This window comes from Homalodisca vitripennis, chromosome 6 (genome assembly GCF_021130785.1).
Source record: "Homalodisca vitripennis isolate AUS2020 chromosome 6, UT_GWSS_2.1, whole genome shotgun sequence".
Taxonomy (NCBI): Eukaryota; Metazoa; Arthropoda; class Insecta; order Hemiptera; family Cicadellidae; genus Homalodisca; species Homalodisca vitripennis.
In genome coordinates this window covers 162,662,501-162,676,506 of record NC_060212.1, presented here as the reverse complement: position 1 = coordinate 162,676,506, position 14,006 = coordinate 162,662,501, and positions in this window count along the sequence as shown.

The window sequence follows — 14,006 nt, the reverse complement described above, 5'->3', positions numbered from 1 at the left end:
CTGTAAATTGAACCTTAATCTTGTGAGATTGAGGATATGTACTAAGCCAATCTTCATTATATTTCAGATGTAAAAGATGTAAGCGTGTACCAGAACAGGTTCAAGAGATAAAAATATCTTCCAATGAGGAGTGACATAAGTGTATCTCAAGACTTCGTTTGTATATCTGTGACATTGTTAACATAATTGGGAAAATATTTAAACAGACAAGACTTGTTGTACAAAGTGTTTTTACAGCTGCTCACTCGTTTTTTTGGAAACTGAGTATTTGCTATAGTGATACTGTTTTAAAACTTGGGTATATATTTATATTTAGATATGCATCTTTTATTCCGGCGTTTTCTTCCAAGAAGTACATTAATTATTTTCACTGCTGCCTTAAAGGTCTTGTTATTATTTGCACCGAAGAATTACATACAGTACGTACTAATCATCTATTAGTGACTTATATAAGATTTGAACAATAGCTGTTACAAGTACATTATAACTATGGAACATTGTTTAAATAAATGGTTTTGGTTTTCTTTCTGATGACAGAAAGAGCACACATTTCGTTTTCCTTTTCTCTTATAGGATTTATAAAATAAATTTGTAATTAATACAAATTCAGATAATATTTTATTTATGATTGAATCATAATTCATCACCGTACATGTTATTTGTAATACATAACATCCTATCGTAAAATTGTTATTTAGGCCCACGTAATTACAGTACGTAGCAGTAAAGGGGAGCTTGGAAGATTCACCACCACAACTTGCTTTCCATAAAACCACCAATTACCATTATATCGGTAATTCTCCTTGGTTATCAAGCCAAGGCTGTTACAATTAACTGCTTGTGTAAGAGCGAGCCCTCACAGGAGTCGCAAGGTCGACGCTTGGTAAACAAGGCAATTTGCTCCTTCATAACCCAATCTCCGCTAAATGGGCGTACACGAGGATATCAGTGTATTCACGCTAAGAATGCTGTCATCGCAAGATATTGCATATTTTCCATCGTTGAATGTAACGGTAACTAAAGAAACTACTTTTCATGAACTGATGTTTGTTCTATTAGAATATACACGAAAATTAAGAAATAGAAAAGTGTGCTATTAAATATGTAAAATTATATTTGACAGGCATAAGTACCCAAAGAAAAAGAAATAACATTCTCAAAAATTATTTTTTGTATGTATGACGATGATAAATATAGTTATAATTATAAAAGCCGTTATTTATTTTAACATTAACCTAAAACTGCTTTTAAATTTATTTACAGGAATGCAAGAAATTAGTAACACTAGTGTTTTCTCACAAATAAATGTAAGTATCAATATTTGTATACTTCTCAAAAAGTCACAATAATAACAACCACTAAGAAATATCACAACATTTATGAAGACAAAATTGTTAAAAGTTAATGGAAAAATATAAAACTATTCATTTTCGTTCTACGATGCAAACTGTGATATAATTAAATGTTTTTGAAAGTTTGAATATGTATGTGTTTGAGCAATAAACTAGAAAAAAATCAAACAGCCATAGTATTATAAATTATTATTGCGTAATACTCACTAAATAACTAACATATTCATGCTGCGAAAAAGTGTAAGTGTAACAACCATCATGGTTTTAATTAGGTGTAAACTCTTATCCCGAGATAGTCCAGCCTTAGAAGATCAAATATTTTGTAACAAGTAGCATATGACGAATATAGCAACAACTACACAAGTATATTGTATGTAGTATCTAGAATCATGGACCATTGGATAAACGGTTTATTGCAGTATCATTAATATAAAGGAATACAACATTTTCCAATACTGTATAATATTTTATTTTGTGCAAGGCCTTTCTGAATCAAAGATTCCATCATCAGGCACTTCAAAATTTATCAAATGTTTACATTTGTGTAATAATAATTAATTTTATAATAACATATGGTAAACAATTTGGATGTACGGTTAGCCAATATAAAATATTTAATTAGAATTTAATTTTAATTTTTTTATAAATTGAGATGTGAGTAAAACTGAATTTTGAATTGGTCCGTCTTCATTATTGATAGGTTTTTCTTGATTTGTGTTAATGTAAAATGTACAAGTATATTGTACAACATCATTAATAAGAATAAAATGAATACCCAATTTAAGCTTTAATGATAAGCTAATAACTCAAATTTGGTTCATTAATTTAAAAAGCTATGTAATAATATTAATGAAAACCCATTTAACTTGGCAGCTGATACAAAACGCAGACAGAAGAACTGCTCAGGTTGAATTTAACTAATTATTTCACTAAAGTACAGCAAAAAGTTTCAATCGATTGATTTGGTAGCGTTGTATCCAACGTAGCAGCAATTAAGAATCATTGGCAATCAGTGGTTTTATACTTCTCTTAGGCTGCGTTTTACTCACTTTAATGATTTAAGAGAAATCAATTCATAAAATAAATTTTTTATATATTAGTCATACACAGTAGCCAGAGAAGGCCACAGCATCAACATTTCTTCCCAGGCGCTGTTGTTATTCCACAAGGATGAGCCTCTACACAACAAAAGTGTGTGAAAGATAGCCACTGGCGAGACAGTCTCAGCCTCAGTCTGCTTGTACACATCTGCAGACAATGGCTAATGTTACTTTTATACTTTTGTAGACCGTTATATGAGTTAGTGTGATTACATGAAGAAAATCACATTTTTTTATTACAACGTTAAAAATGAAAACTATTTATATTTAAGTTAAACGTTCATTCTATACAACGACATTTATGTACCTCTTATCTCAGTATTAATAATATTCGCATTAAATTTAGAAATAAATATAGAATTTTAACATGTTTAAAAAAAAGCACTGTCGCACTACAGTTATTTTACTTATTAAAAACACAGGAAATATTACCGTTAACCATTAGAACGTACCATTGATATTCTTTGGTATCATGATAATCCTAGTTTGTAATTATGTATTAGGTTAGTTATTACCTGAAGAAGAGATCAGATTGAAGATCTCGAAATGTAGTGTTACTGATTTATTGTTTCACTGAACGATGGAAAATGTCCGGAAAAATCTTGTAGAAGAAATTGATATGAAATGATGTGTGATGTTCATCCTCTTACCTGTTGAACACGTAAATATTATAATTAATTGACCAAAATAGTGCTATATCTTGTACAACAGTTCCAGATATACCGACCCTAACCTACCAATAGGTCCATTAATGGTGTCAAGACAGTAGTCTCATTTAAAGTTTTCAAAACGTTATGAAAAAGCAAAACAAAGGGTACAGGACACCGTAATTTGAGTACTATGAACGAGAATGATAATGCCTGGTACGAATGCTACAGACACAACCATGAACCTGAACGGAAGGCAAGATATGGGCCGGTTTAGGCAAGTGATAGCTTTGTGATTTATCTATATGTTTATATTATTCTATGTCCTCTACTCATTATGGTACTTAAATAGTACATGTTTTGTCATCTTGAGTGTGGCTTTTAATTTCGGTAATATACTGTCGGAACAATCGCCGGTGAGGTAAATTTCGAAGTGGACCTGTAGACTATAATTAACCTTTATAAGTGACATCTTAAGTTGATATAACCCTTCCCACCATATCTGTGTTATTTGTAGAAACCTTGGTTGCCCCAAAGTGCTTACAGACCGTGTCTAAAACACTGTAGTGCACTCTGTACACCTTATGAGGAATTGGGATTACCTCTATACCTTGATTATAATATATTTTGTATTATAAGTGACTCTGATGTCAAAGCTAGGTAAAGAATTCACGTTGAGCTCCTTCGACGCTGAATTTATTTATATTTTCAGAGGAACATAACTCAAGATTCGATGTTTAGTTTCGCCAGAAGGGTAAAAGATCTTACATCGAGGGAGACGTGTTTCCATTTCCTAGGTTTATCATACAAAAACAGACTATAAAGGCACTTACATACTAGATCACAATAACCGATATTATCTCTGGACAACATTCCACGGTTATGTATTGCAATAAAACGATTCTCTTGGTAGTTTAGAAGTAAATGACAATGTGTGTTTTCTCTCATATGCAAATATACCTAACGGTCAGGTTAACACAAAACTGAAATTGTAAATAATTGACCGTATTGTCACAACATTCACGGTTATGTATTGCAATAAAACGATTCTCTAGGTAGTTTATAAGTGAAGTACTTAGTGTTTTCTCTCATATGCAAATATACCTAACGGTAAGGTTTATACAACACTGAAATTGTAAATAATTGACCGTATTGTCACAACATTCACGGTTATGTATTGCAATAAAACGATTCTCTTGGTAGTTTAGAAATAAATGACTTAGTGTTTTCTCTCATATGCAAATATCTCTAACGGTAAGGTTAACACAAAACTGACATTGTAAATAATTGACCGTATTGTCACAACATTCACGGTTATGTATTGCAATAAAACGATTCTCTTGGTAGTTTAGAAGTAAATGACTTAGTGTTTTCTCTCATATGCAAATATACCTAACGGTAAGGTTTATACAACACTGACATTGTAAATAATTGACCGTATTGTGACAACTGTTCATTTTATAATTTCTTGGAATAAATCCTTTTGCTCATATCAATAGAACTCGGTGAATTAAGGTTGATGTTAATTGGCCATGTTTTATAGAATGATCAGTAATGTAAAGTTTGTTTTCAGTAAATTATTAGTCAGTAATTCATTATAAATGTTATACATAGTATGCATGTTACGTTATAATGACGCTGCTGGTACTTGATGTGCTTTTTCTACGTAACATAGCCAATTTTATATAATTGACTAAGTACTAGGGAATGCCTATCAGTCGAGAGGTGGGAGAATTTTAATTTCCTTACGTCTGTCTACACGATATCTTGAAAACGAACGAACCCGAAAGCTGAAGTTGTGCATGAAATTTTATTCCTATATAGAAACGAGTTTTTTAAACTAAAAACTTAAAAATTATATGACTCTCCTTTGGATCCACTAAACTTTAAGATTTATAATCAGTTCAACCTGCAAAGTTCTAGAAAATATTACATAGAAGCTACTGTATTATATTTTCTACTAGAAGCTAGAACAATCTTGTACTTTTTAATTCCACATGAGCTACTTATCTTGCTGCTAAAATTTGGGTTTTATGAAACTCCTAAACATAAAAATGTTTTCAATACAGCGTAAGCGGGATGAACAAAGTTATGTATGGTTCTAGAGACAACTCGGCTGGTGCTATACGAAGTACTAATCGTTGTTAGGCACTGGTTCTATATCATCTGCGAAATGCATATCTAGTTAGATATCCATTTTAAATAGGTTATAGAGATATCGTCTCGGTAATCGTGTACTACATTTGAGTACAGGAAATTGTTAGTGGTTTTACTAACGCTCAGTCAAGTACTGCCTGCAGAGGAAATATACGCTATTTGTTCTGTACTTAAATTGAAAAATTTTTCATCTGTTGCAAAGTGGAAAGTGCAAATCACCGAAGGCCAAACGATGGCATTCTAACGAAGCGGCATTCATATGAAAATGCCTTGATTGGAATATTTCAATTGCCGGCCGTCCTTTTTAATTTCTTCCTCATACGTTTGGATAGCCTGGAAGTCAGAGAAGAAGTTGCCAGTTCTCCACATACACCTGGGAACGTATTACCTATAATATCGTTTCTGACTTTGCCTAGTTTACGTTATTTACAGTCATCAGTAGAGCTATCTGGTTTAGTTCAGAAGAGTATTTAAACTCATACTAAGTTAACTGTTGTCTTTATAAACATACTAAGACAAAAGTAATATTTATATATATATATATATATATTCATTAAATTTGTATAAATGGCAATAGCCGAATTTAATTTATTTCAATAAACATTGAATCGCAAAAAGTACTTGCTCCGCCGGGACTCGAACCCGGAGCTCTCACTTGCCGGGTGAATTATATATATAATATATTCTTCCCTTAGACTGCAATATAAAAATACTGCAGGAGAGCTTATACGTGAACAAACCACTTATAATTGGCCGTGTGAGGAACATCGTCCATAAATTCACTTCTGACACTTTCAGCTAGAGACCCTGCACGATATTCATTGTCATGGTGAAGAATACAATAATTATTCATAGTAATTTTTATACTCTGGCAATGTCAATTAAAAGTGTTAATTGAATCAAATCAAGGGAACTCTAACTATAAATACTTTCTCCAACCTCCTATCCTGTGCAGGCGGTTGCTTCAAACACGGTTTACTGTAAAGGTTTAAACAGTTATCTAACGATAGAAAAATTTCGGATGAATCAGATTACGTAAAAGCATTATTAGAGCAACGAATGTAAACTGAAGATTATAAGATGGAATCCAAGGTGAATTTAAAGTGTGAAGAATCACAACAGTGTAATGAACTGCACCTTACAGATCCATAAATGATCAATAGACTATACGTAGAGCTCAAATGTAACCACTATTATTCCAGTTCATTCATGCTTTTAGAATATTGATTAGTGACTTAGTTATTGAGTGAGCGGAATTTGGCTTATATATTACTCACACACGAGTACATATTCTGATTACGTATATACGAACTCATATGTGCAAAACAGTTTATTTTTAAACATCCACCCTACCCCTTTATAGATTTCTTTATTTATAGACTATGGACCACCTCTGACCATAACTCTGACCTACCACCTTAAGTAGTAGGTACTTTTTATATAGTTCATATTTTTGTCACAATTTTGCATCCACCACAAGATATACCACTGTCAGGTAGTCGGAGCTACAAAATTGAATAGGTATAACAAGGTAACCCTTTAATATGCTTAAATAATATATATGCTTTAATAATGATTATTAGTGTATTTTTTTTATAACTTACTAAAAGTAACAAATGTCAAGTGAGAATACAGGTATTCAAAGAGTTAATTGAGGCTTAATTTAGTTAAACAAATATATATAAATAGTGCATCATGAAGTTACCTCTACATGAAAGAATTGAATACAATTCGAAAATGGCAGATTCTAGATTGCAGGTAAAAATGTGAACTTGATGAAAATGAAGTACATACTAATCAATAATGATCAGTGATGGTCCGGATTTGATACCTAAATGGGTATGGAAGGAACTTGTAGGAGAGGTAAATTGAAATGTTCCAATGTGCAAATTTTTGAAATATAGCTGTTGTAATTTTAAACATTCCAACAGATAATTATAACATTGGAATAAAAGAAAAATATAACACAGTACTCTCGTACGTTGGATAGAATAACCTTGTGTTTGCAAAAACAAGGCTACAGTGTTGCAAGATAAACCCCTTACAGAAACAAACAATGAGGTATTTAGCTCGCTAGAGTAGGGTGGACGGCATTTTAATGTCGCACAAGTCCGTATTCAAATGTCAATCCTTCGGTTCGAATTTCAATGAAAATAGTCTGAAGCCGTATTCAGTTTTTGTGTGTGTTTGATTATATACCTTTAGTTGCCATAGGCACCAATTCATTATATTGTTCTAATGCAGCCATCTGCTTCGTCGATCTAATTGCTTTAATTAGTGCATGATGGGTAATTGGACTATCGCATTGTTTTTACCGATTCCAAAGCTTGAAAACCTTTGTTGAAAGATTGCCTTTATTTCACTGTTACATCAAGTCAATAGTTTATTGTTTGTAAACCTCTTTAAGACTATTAATCTCTACGAAACCAAACTAGTAATCCTATTAAATACCGCTACACTTTGTACTTACAAATAAAACATGTGTTATGAACGCTTACAAATCATATTTTAATAGTGTGATCAAGATTTATTTTAACTGGTCGAATTATATACTTATATTCTTTAAGTCTTCTTGAAAGGCATTAATTGTATCCATTACAATTTCCTTTTTAAATGTACAATTACGCTGGGTGTCTTAGAAGTCGTCCCCCCCTCTCTATTAACATTCTTTTAATTAGAGATTGCGTGATTTTCTTTGGGAGAAGTTTATATAACCAAATGAGGAGGTTATCCTCCTAAGAAACCTACTTGTATTTAATCCCCCCCAAGTAAGCTATTTTGGAGGTAAGTCAAAAATGTTTAAATAGGAACCCTAAGTAAGTGACACGTTATTTTAAAGGTAACTTTGACACAGTAACTGGACTGAATGTGTCTTACATACTAAGTGGTAAACAATACGAGATAACTTGGCGAAACCAGTTATTAGTATTCCCAGGAATTCCTAAAGGGCTTTGTTCATACAAAACAAAACTTAATAAATGCTATGTTAATCATGGTTGCTGATGTTTTATAACTCTTTTAATGAATTGTTTTATGACCTTGTGTCCTAGGTTCTCAAAACACTAGTAAGTGGATGTCATTTTAAAGGTACTATAAAAAGAAGAATAATGGTGCCAACTAGAGGTCTCTAATGTTCTGCTACATTTTAGTCCAATACTTATCTGAGATGGTGGATATTGAGTTTTGGAAAATGATATTTCATGCTAAATAATGCATTATGATTGTATTGTAATTGGGAGCAATTATTATTATTTTGTGTTATAGAAATAGCCAAACTGTTATAGGAAATTTACATATATAAATTGAAGGTTTAGTAATGAATAAGAAATGACGTTATAATAATATGCCATGAATATGCTCTATAGAAATCTTTATTAAAAGGAGATCAGATTAGATTACAATACTATGGGGGGCAAAGCAAACAGCGAAGTGGAAGTAGACACTTATGTGTGATTTAGTAGAGCACGGGTATTGCATGTATTGGGTTTGGTAGCTTAAAGCTAACAGCTAAAGTATTTATAATTTTTCCTGGAAAATTTACATAAAAAGTGAGTGGTATACATTTGTTAAAAGAATTGCTAGTATTTATCTGACTACGATAAATTGCAGAGTTTTGAACTTGAATGAAGATAAAATAAAAGTAAATTTTTAAAAATTATCCAAAAATATCTCAGATAATTGTTCAGAAAAAAGAATCTTAACAGCTGATAGTATTTAATTTCGATTAGCATGCATTTTTAAACATAATTGTGTTTTTGTAGTATTTAAAAATAAAAAAAGATTTATAATAACTTTAAAAAAAATTTTAATATTTATTTATTTATTGATATTAATGTCTGTATTGACTTCAAATATCTATAGGTTGTTGTGAGATTTATTTCCAATTTGACGACAAAGTTTTAATAAACTCCCAATTTGGTCTTATTTAAGGAAAAAAGTTATTGCTATCAGAGATATGTTATAATAAGTGTAGCATATATTTTTCTATTCAATATTATAGCTTTAACGGTTCGATAAATACTATAAAATTAAATACCCTAAAAGATACAAAAAGTCCAAAATTTTAAATAACTGAAAAATCCTTAACTTGAACTATTTAAATAAGTTAAAATGATTCCTGATGGTTGGCATCCTATTTATTGAATAACTATGTATATGTCACTGCAGAAAAAGTGGCCAGAACTGCTGCTCTAGGTCTTAATAGTTGCTGATAACACTAGCCAGAGCAGTTGTTGTAGGTTTAATAGCTGCTGATAACACTTGGCAGATCAGCTGGTCTAGTTCTTAATACCTGCTGATAGCACTAGCCAGAGCAGCTGTCCTAGGTATTAATAGTTGCTGATAACGCTAGCCAGAGCTGTTGTTGTAGGTTTAATAGCTGCTGATAACACTTGGCAGATCAGCTGGTCTAGTTCTTAATACCTGCTGATAGCACTAGCCAGAGCAGCTGTCCTAGGTAGTAATAGTTGCTGATAACGCTAGCCAGAGCTGTTGTTGTAGGTTTAATAGCTGCTGATAACTCTTGGCAGATCAGCTGCTCTAGGTACTAATAGTTGCTGATAGCACTAGCCAGAGCAGCTGTCTTAGGTACTAATAGTTGCTGATAGTACTAGCCAGAGCAGCTGTCCTGGGTAATAATAGTTGCTGATAACACTTGCCAGATCAGCTGCTCTAGGTACTAATAGTTGCTGATAGCACTAGCCAGAGCAGCTGCTCTAGGTACTAATAGTTGCTGATAACACTAGCCAGATGCAGCTGCTCTAGGTACTAATAGTTGCTGATAGCACTAGCCAGAGCAGCTGCTCTAGGTTACCAATAGTTGCTGATAGAGCACTAGCCAGAGCAGCTGCTCTAGGTTACTAATAGTTGCTGATAGCACTAGCCAAGGCAGCTGTCCTAGGTACTAATAGTTGCTGATAACACTAGCCAGAGCAGTTTTTGTAGGTTTAATAGCTGCTGATAACACTTGGCAGAGCACGTGGTCTAGGTCGTAATACCTGCTGATAGCACTAGCCAGAGTAGCTGCTCTAGGTACTAATAGTTGCTGATAACACTAGCCAGAGCAGTTGTTGTAGGTTTAATAGCTGCTGATAACCTAGTTTGTTTTATAAAGTAGATAGTAGATAGTAGATAGTAGATAAAGAGTTGTGTATTGATCTAACAGAAGGAATAACATAATGTTTGCCAATATATTTTTCTAAAATATAATTACATAAACATGTAATCATAAATGTGTATGGACCAAATTTAGATTTTACTACTGTACAAGATATAATAGGATGTTTATTATTCACTAAGTAATACGCTGATATCATACGTATTATTATTAAATGATAGTGTGGTATGTAAGGGTTTCGTTTATGCCCACGAAAGATTTTTTTTAATGTGTCATTGCAGTATAACTATTTTAACTTAAACAATTTTATTTTAAGTTTTCATTACATGTTAATACTATTCTTTACTTATATATGTATTAGTTATATTGGCTATAACAATTGTGCTTTAAAAGATGGCCAATAGTTCAAAATAATTCTCCTTTTTAGTTATTTTGTACATACAAAATATATTGAAAAGTTTTTGGTTTCAATTATAAATTGTTTATGTACTATCTGTGCATTGTTCTGTATGGTGGTTTTAGTTTAAGTACAGGATACATCTGTTTCATTTCATTACTCTTAAAAGTGCTTTATGGTTCTAGGTATCACGTTTTTTTTGTCTTGATTATCTTGTACATTTTATCCATAGTCTAATCAATTTACTCCAATGATAAGTTAATAGTTTATTTTTTAATTAATCATAAACCGGTACTTATTGCTAATAGTATTTGTTTTAATTGAACCACAATTTTGACACAAATACATTTCATTGTAAATACAATTTTAAAGCTTCAGTGAAATAACAATAATGTATCTGTAATTTTTACATTTTCAGAAACCTAAATTATAAAAATAAGTTAAATGAATATAAGGCACATACTTAGTGTATTATTAAATCCAGTTTTCTATATGGTTGTACTATCACGTTTAACATCTATATATAAGTGAACGGACTTTTAGTATTAAGTATTACTCTAAGCATTGTATGTGTTTTTTGCGTGGGTCGGCTCATGGGTATATACTTTTTTAATGAATCCAAATCTTATCGAAGAAATTGGTTTTTTTTTTGCGATTAATACCGAATTATTTGAGGGAATAAATTCCTTTTGTTTTTTCAAGAATGATGATGTTTACAGTGCCTCTGATAACTTAATGACAATATTTCATTGTAATATTCGTAGTTACAACAAGCATATTGATGAGCTCATGTTAATATTAAGTAGTTATAACCAGAAATTCGATATTATAGTTCTAACGGAGACTTGGATGGATGAAAGTAGCGTGTTTGAGCGAATGCATGGGTACGATATTTTAGTTAACAAAAAGCGTAGGAATCAGAATGATGGAGTGATTGTGTATGTAAGGGAAAATCTGAATGTGAGTAGTGAGGAAATAAGTTTACACGGGGCAACTAGCATTAAAATAGACGTAGTAACTGGTAGTGGCCGGCACAGTATCCTGGCTGTGTACCGCAGCCCATCACCTGATCTTGACCTTGAACTGTTTATTATGATAATCTGGAGTCGTATTGTGATAGCAGGCCGCGGGACAGGGACACACTGGCTGATAGGTGACGTGAACTGCTGTATTCTGCCGGATACACATAACCCAACGTCGCAACGTTACCTGGATGTGCTCTACGGCGCGGGCTATGTCTGTGGTATTAACTTACCCACTCGTGTCACCACAAATACAAGGTAGCTGCATAGATCATTTTTTTGTCGACTCACGTACCACGAAAGATGTAAGATGCGGTGTAATTAAAGCCGAAATGACGGATCATTATTTTACAGTTGCTGCAATTAATAACAATATTACCAATTCTAAACTTAGTAAAAACATATCACAACATTTTTATAGATTTTCAAAAAAGTAGCACATCTCATTTCCGTAACTAATTGGGAGTCTGTAGTTGAAACAGTCAACACTTCTAGCGAGCTATTTGTTCATCAGATACAGACAATATTGAAAAAACTCTACAGAAGATAAACACATTCCCGCGAAAGAAAATAAAAATAAAACCGTGGATGACTAGAGGATTGGTTAAGTCGATCAGACACAGAGATAAGATTAGCAAACAATTAAAAAAACAACCTTTCAATCCTATTCTTATTGCTCAGTTTAAATCCTACCGGAATGTACTTAGTAATCTTATTAAAACGGCGAAAGAAGACTATTTTCGTAATAATATTAACGTGAACAAGAATAACGCGAAATTCCTATGGAAAAGTATTAGCGAGATTACCGGTAATACTAAACGAAAAGAAGCTTTCAAAATTGACCCATTTTTGGAAGGGAATAGGGAGCCTGATAAAAGTGACGTGATTAAGGTTGCGGACACTTTCAATGATTATTATGTCGGTGTTGGGGCAGGGCTAGCCAGTGCTGTCCCTCCAGTGACTGAGCTTGTTATTGATGATGGTGACTTCGCAGTTGATTCGGCCCTCAGGCTGGTTCCCCTCACTCAGGATGATATTTTTCGGAGTGTCACCGAACTCAGGGGGGCTCCGCTCCGGGGATTGACGGGATTCCCGCTAGGATCGTCAAAGACAATATTACCGAACTAATAAAACCACTGTTACATATTTTTAACTGTAGTATTTTAAAAGGGATTTATCCGAATGTTTTCAAAGTGGGTAAAGTTATTCCAATTTTTAAGGGGGGTCCGAAACACGAGTGTGTAAGCTATAGACCTATTACTTTATCTAGTGTACTAGCAAAAATCTTAGAGAAATGTGTTAAGAACCAACTTGTGAATTATTTAAAAATCAACAATATAATTTATCAAAAACCAATTTGGATTTAGGAGCGATAGGAATTTGAAATGATGCTTTATATTTGTTGACTAAAGAGTTACATGATGTTGTGGGCAAAAAACAGGAAGGCTCTATTGGTATTTATTGATTTGGCTAAAGCGTTTGACACAATTAATCAGAACTTATTAATTAAGAAACTAAATTTCTTGGGGGCTCACGATACAACCTTGAACTGGTTTAAAGACTACTTCCGAGACAGAAGTCAGGTGGTCACAATTTCAGGGGGAGCTGAGTTCGAGGAAGACCATACAGTACGGTGTAATTCAAGGAAGTACTTTAGGTCCTATATTGTTCTTGATATAAATGAACAATTTAGGTAAAATAAATATGGCAAATGGTAAAATATTTTTATACGCGGATGACACAGCTCTGTGTTTCGAGGGGTCCAGCTGGCTAGAGGTGTGTATGGGGCGGCTGAGCGTGGTCTAAACACTGTAAAGCGCTGGTTTGACCAAAATGGACTCACTATCAACGTCAAAAAAACAAAGTGCATGGCAGTGGCACTTCGGACGGGTTCATGATCCGGACAATTTACACCTGAGGCTTCACACTTGTGGCGGAGTGGCTGGCTGTATGTCATGTGAATGTGTAGAGCGTGTATCTGAGTACAAGTATTTAGGAGTATTTTTTTGATAATCGGTTGAAATGGACAGCTCATATCCAATATATAAGAAGTAAGTTGAGGAAACACATTTTTATTTTTAAAAAACTTTGTAATATATTAACATTTGATTTTACTAAAAATGGTTTATTACGCAATTCGTACAGTCTATTCTGCAGTACGGAATTATTGCTTGGGGTGGGACATTTAAGAGCTCGCTGTTACCCATTAGAAATC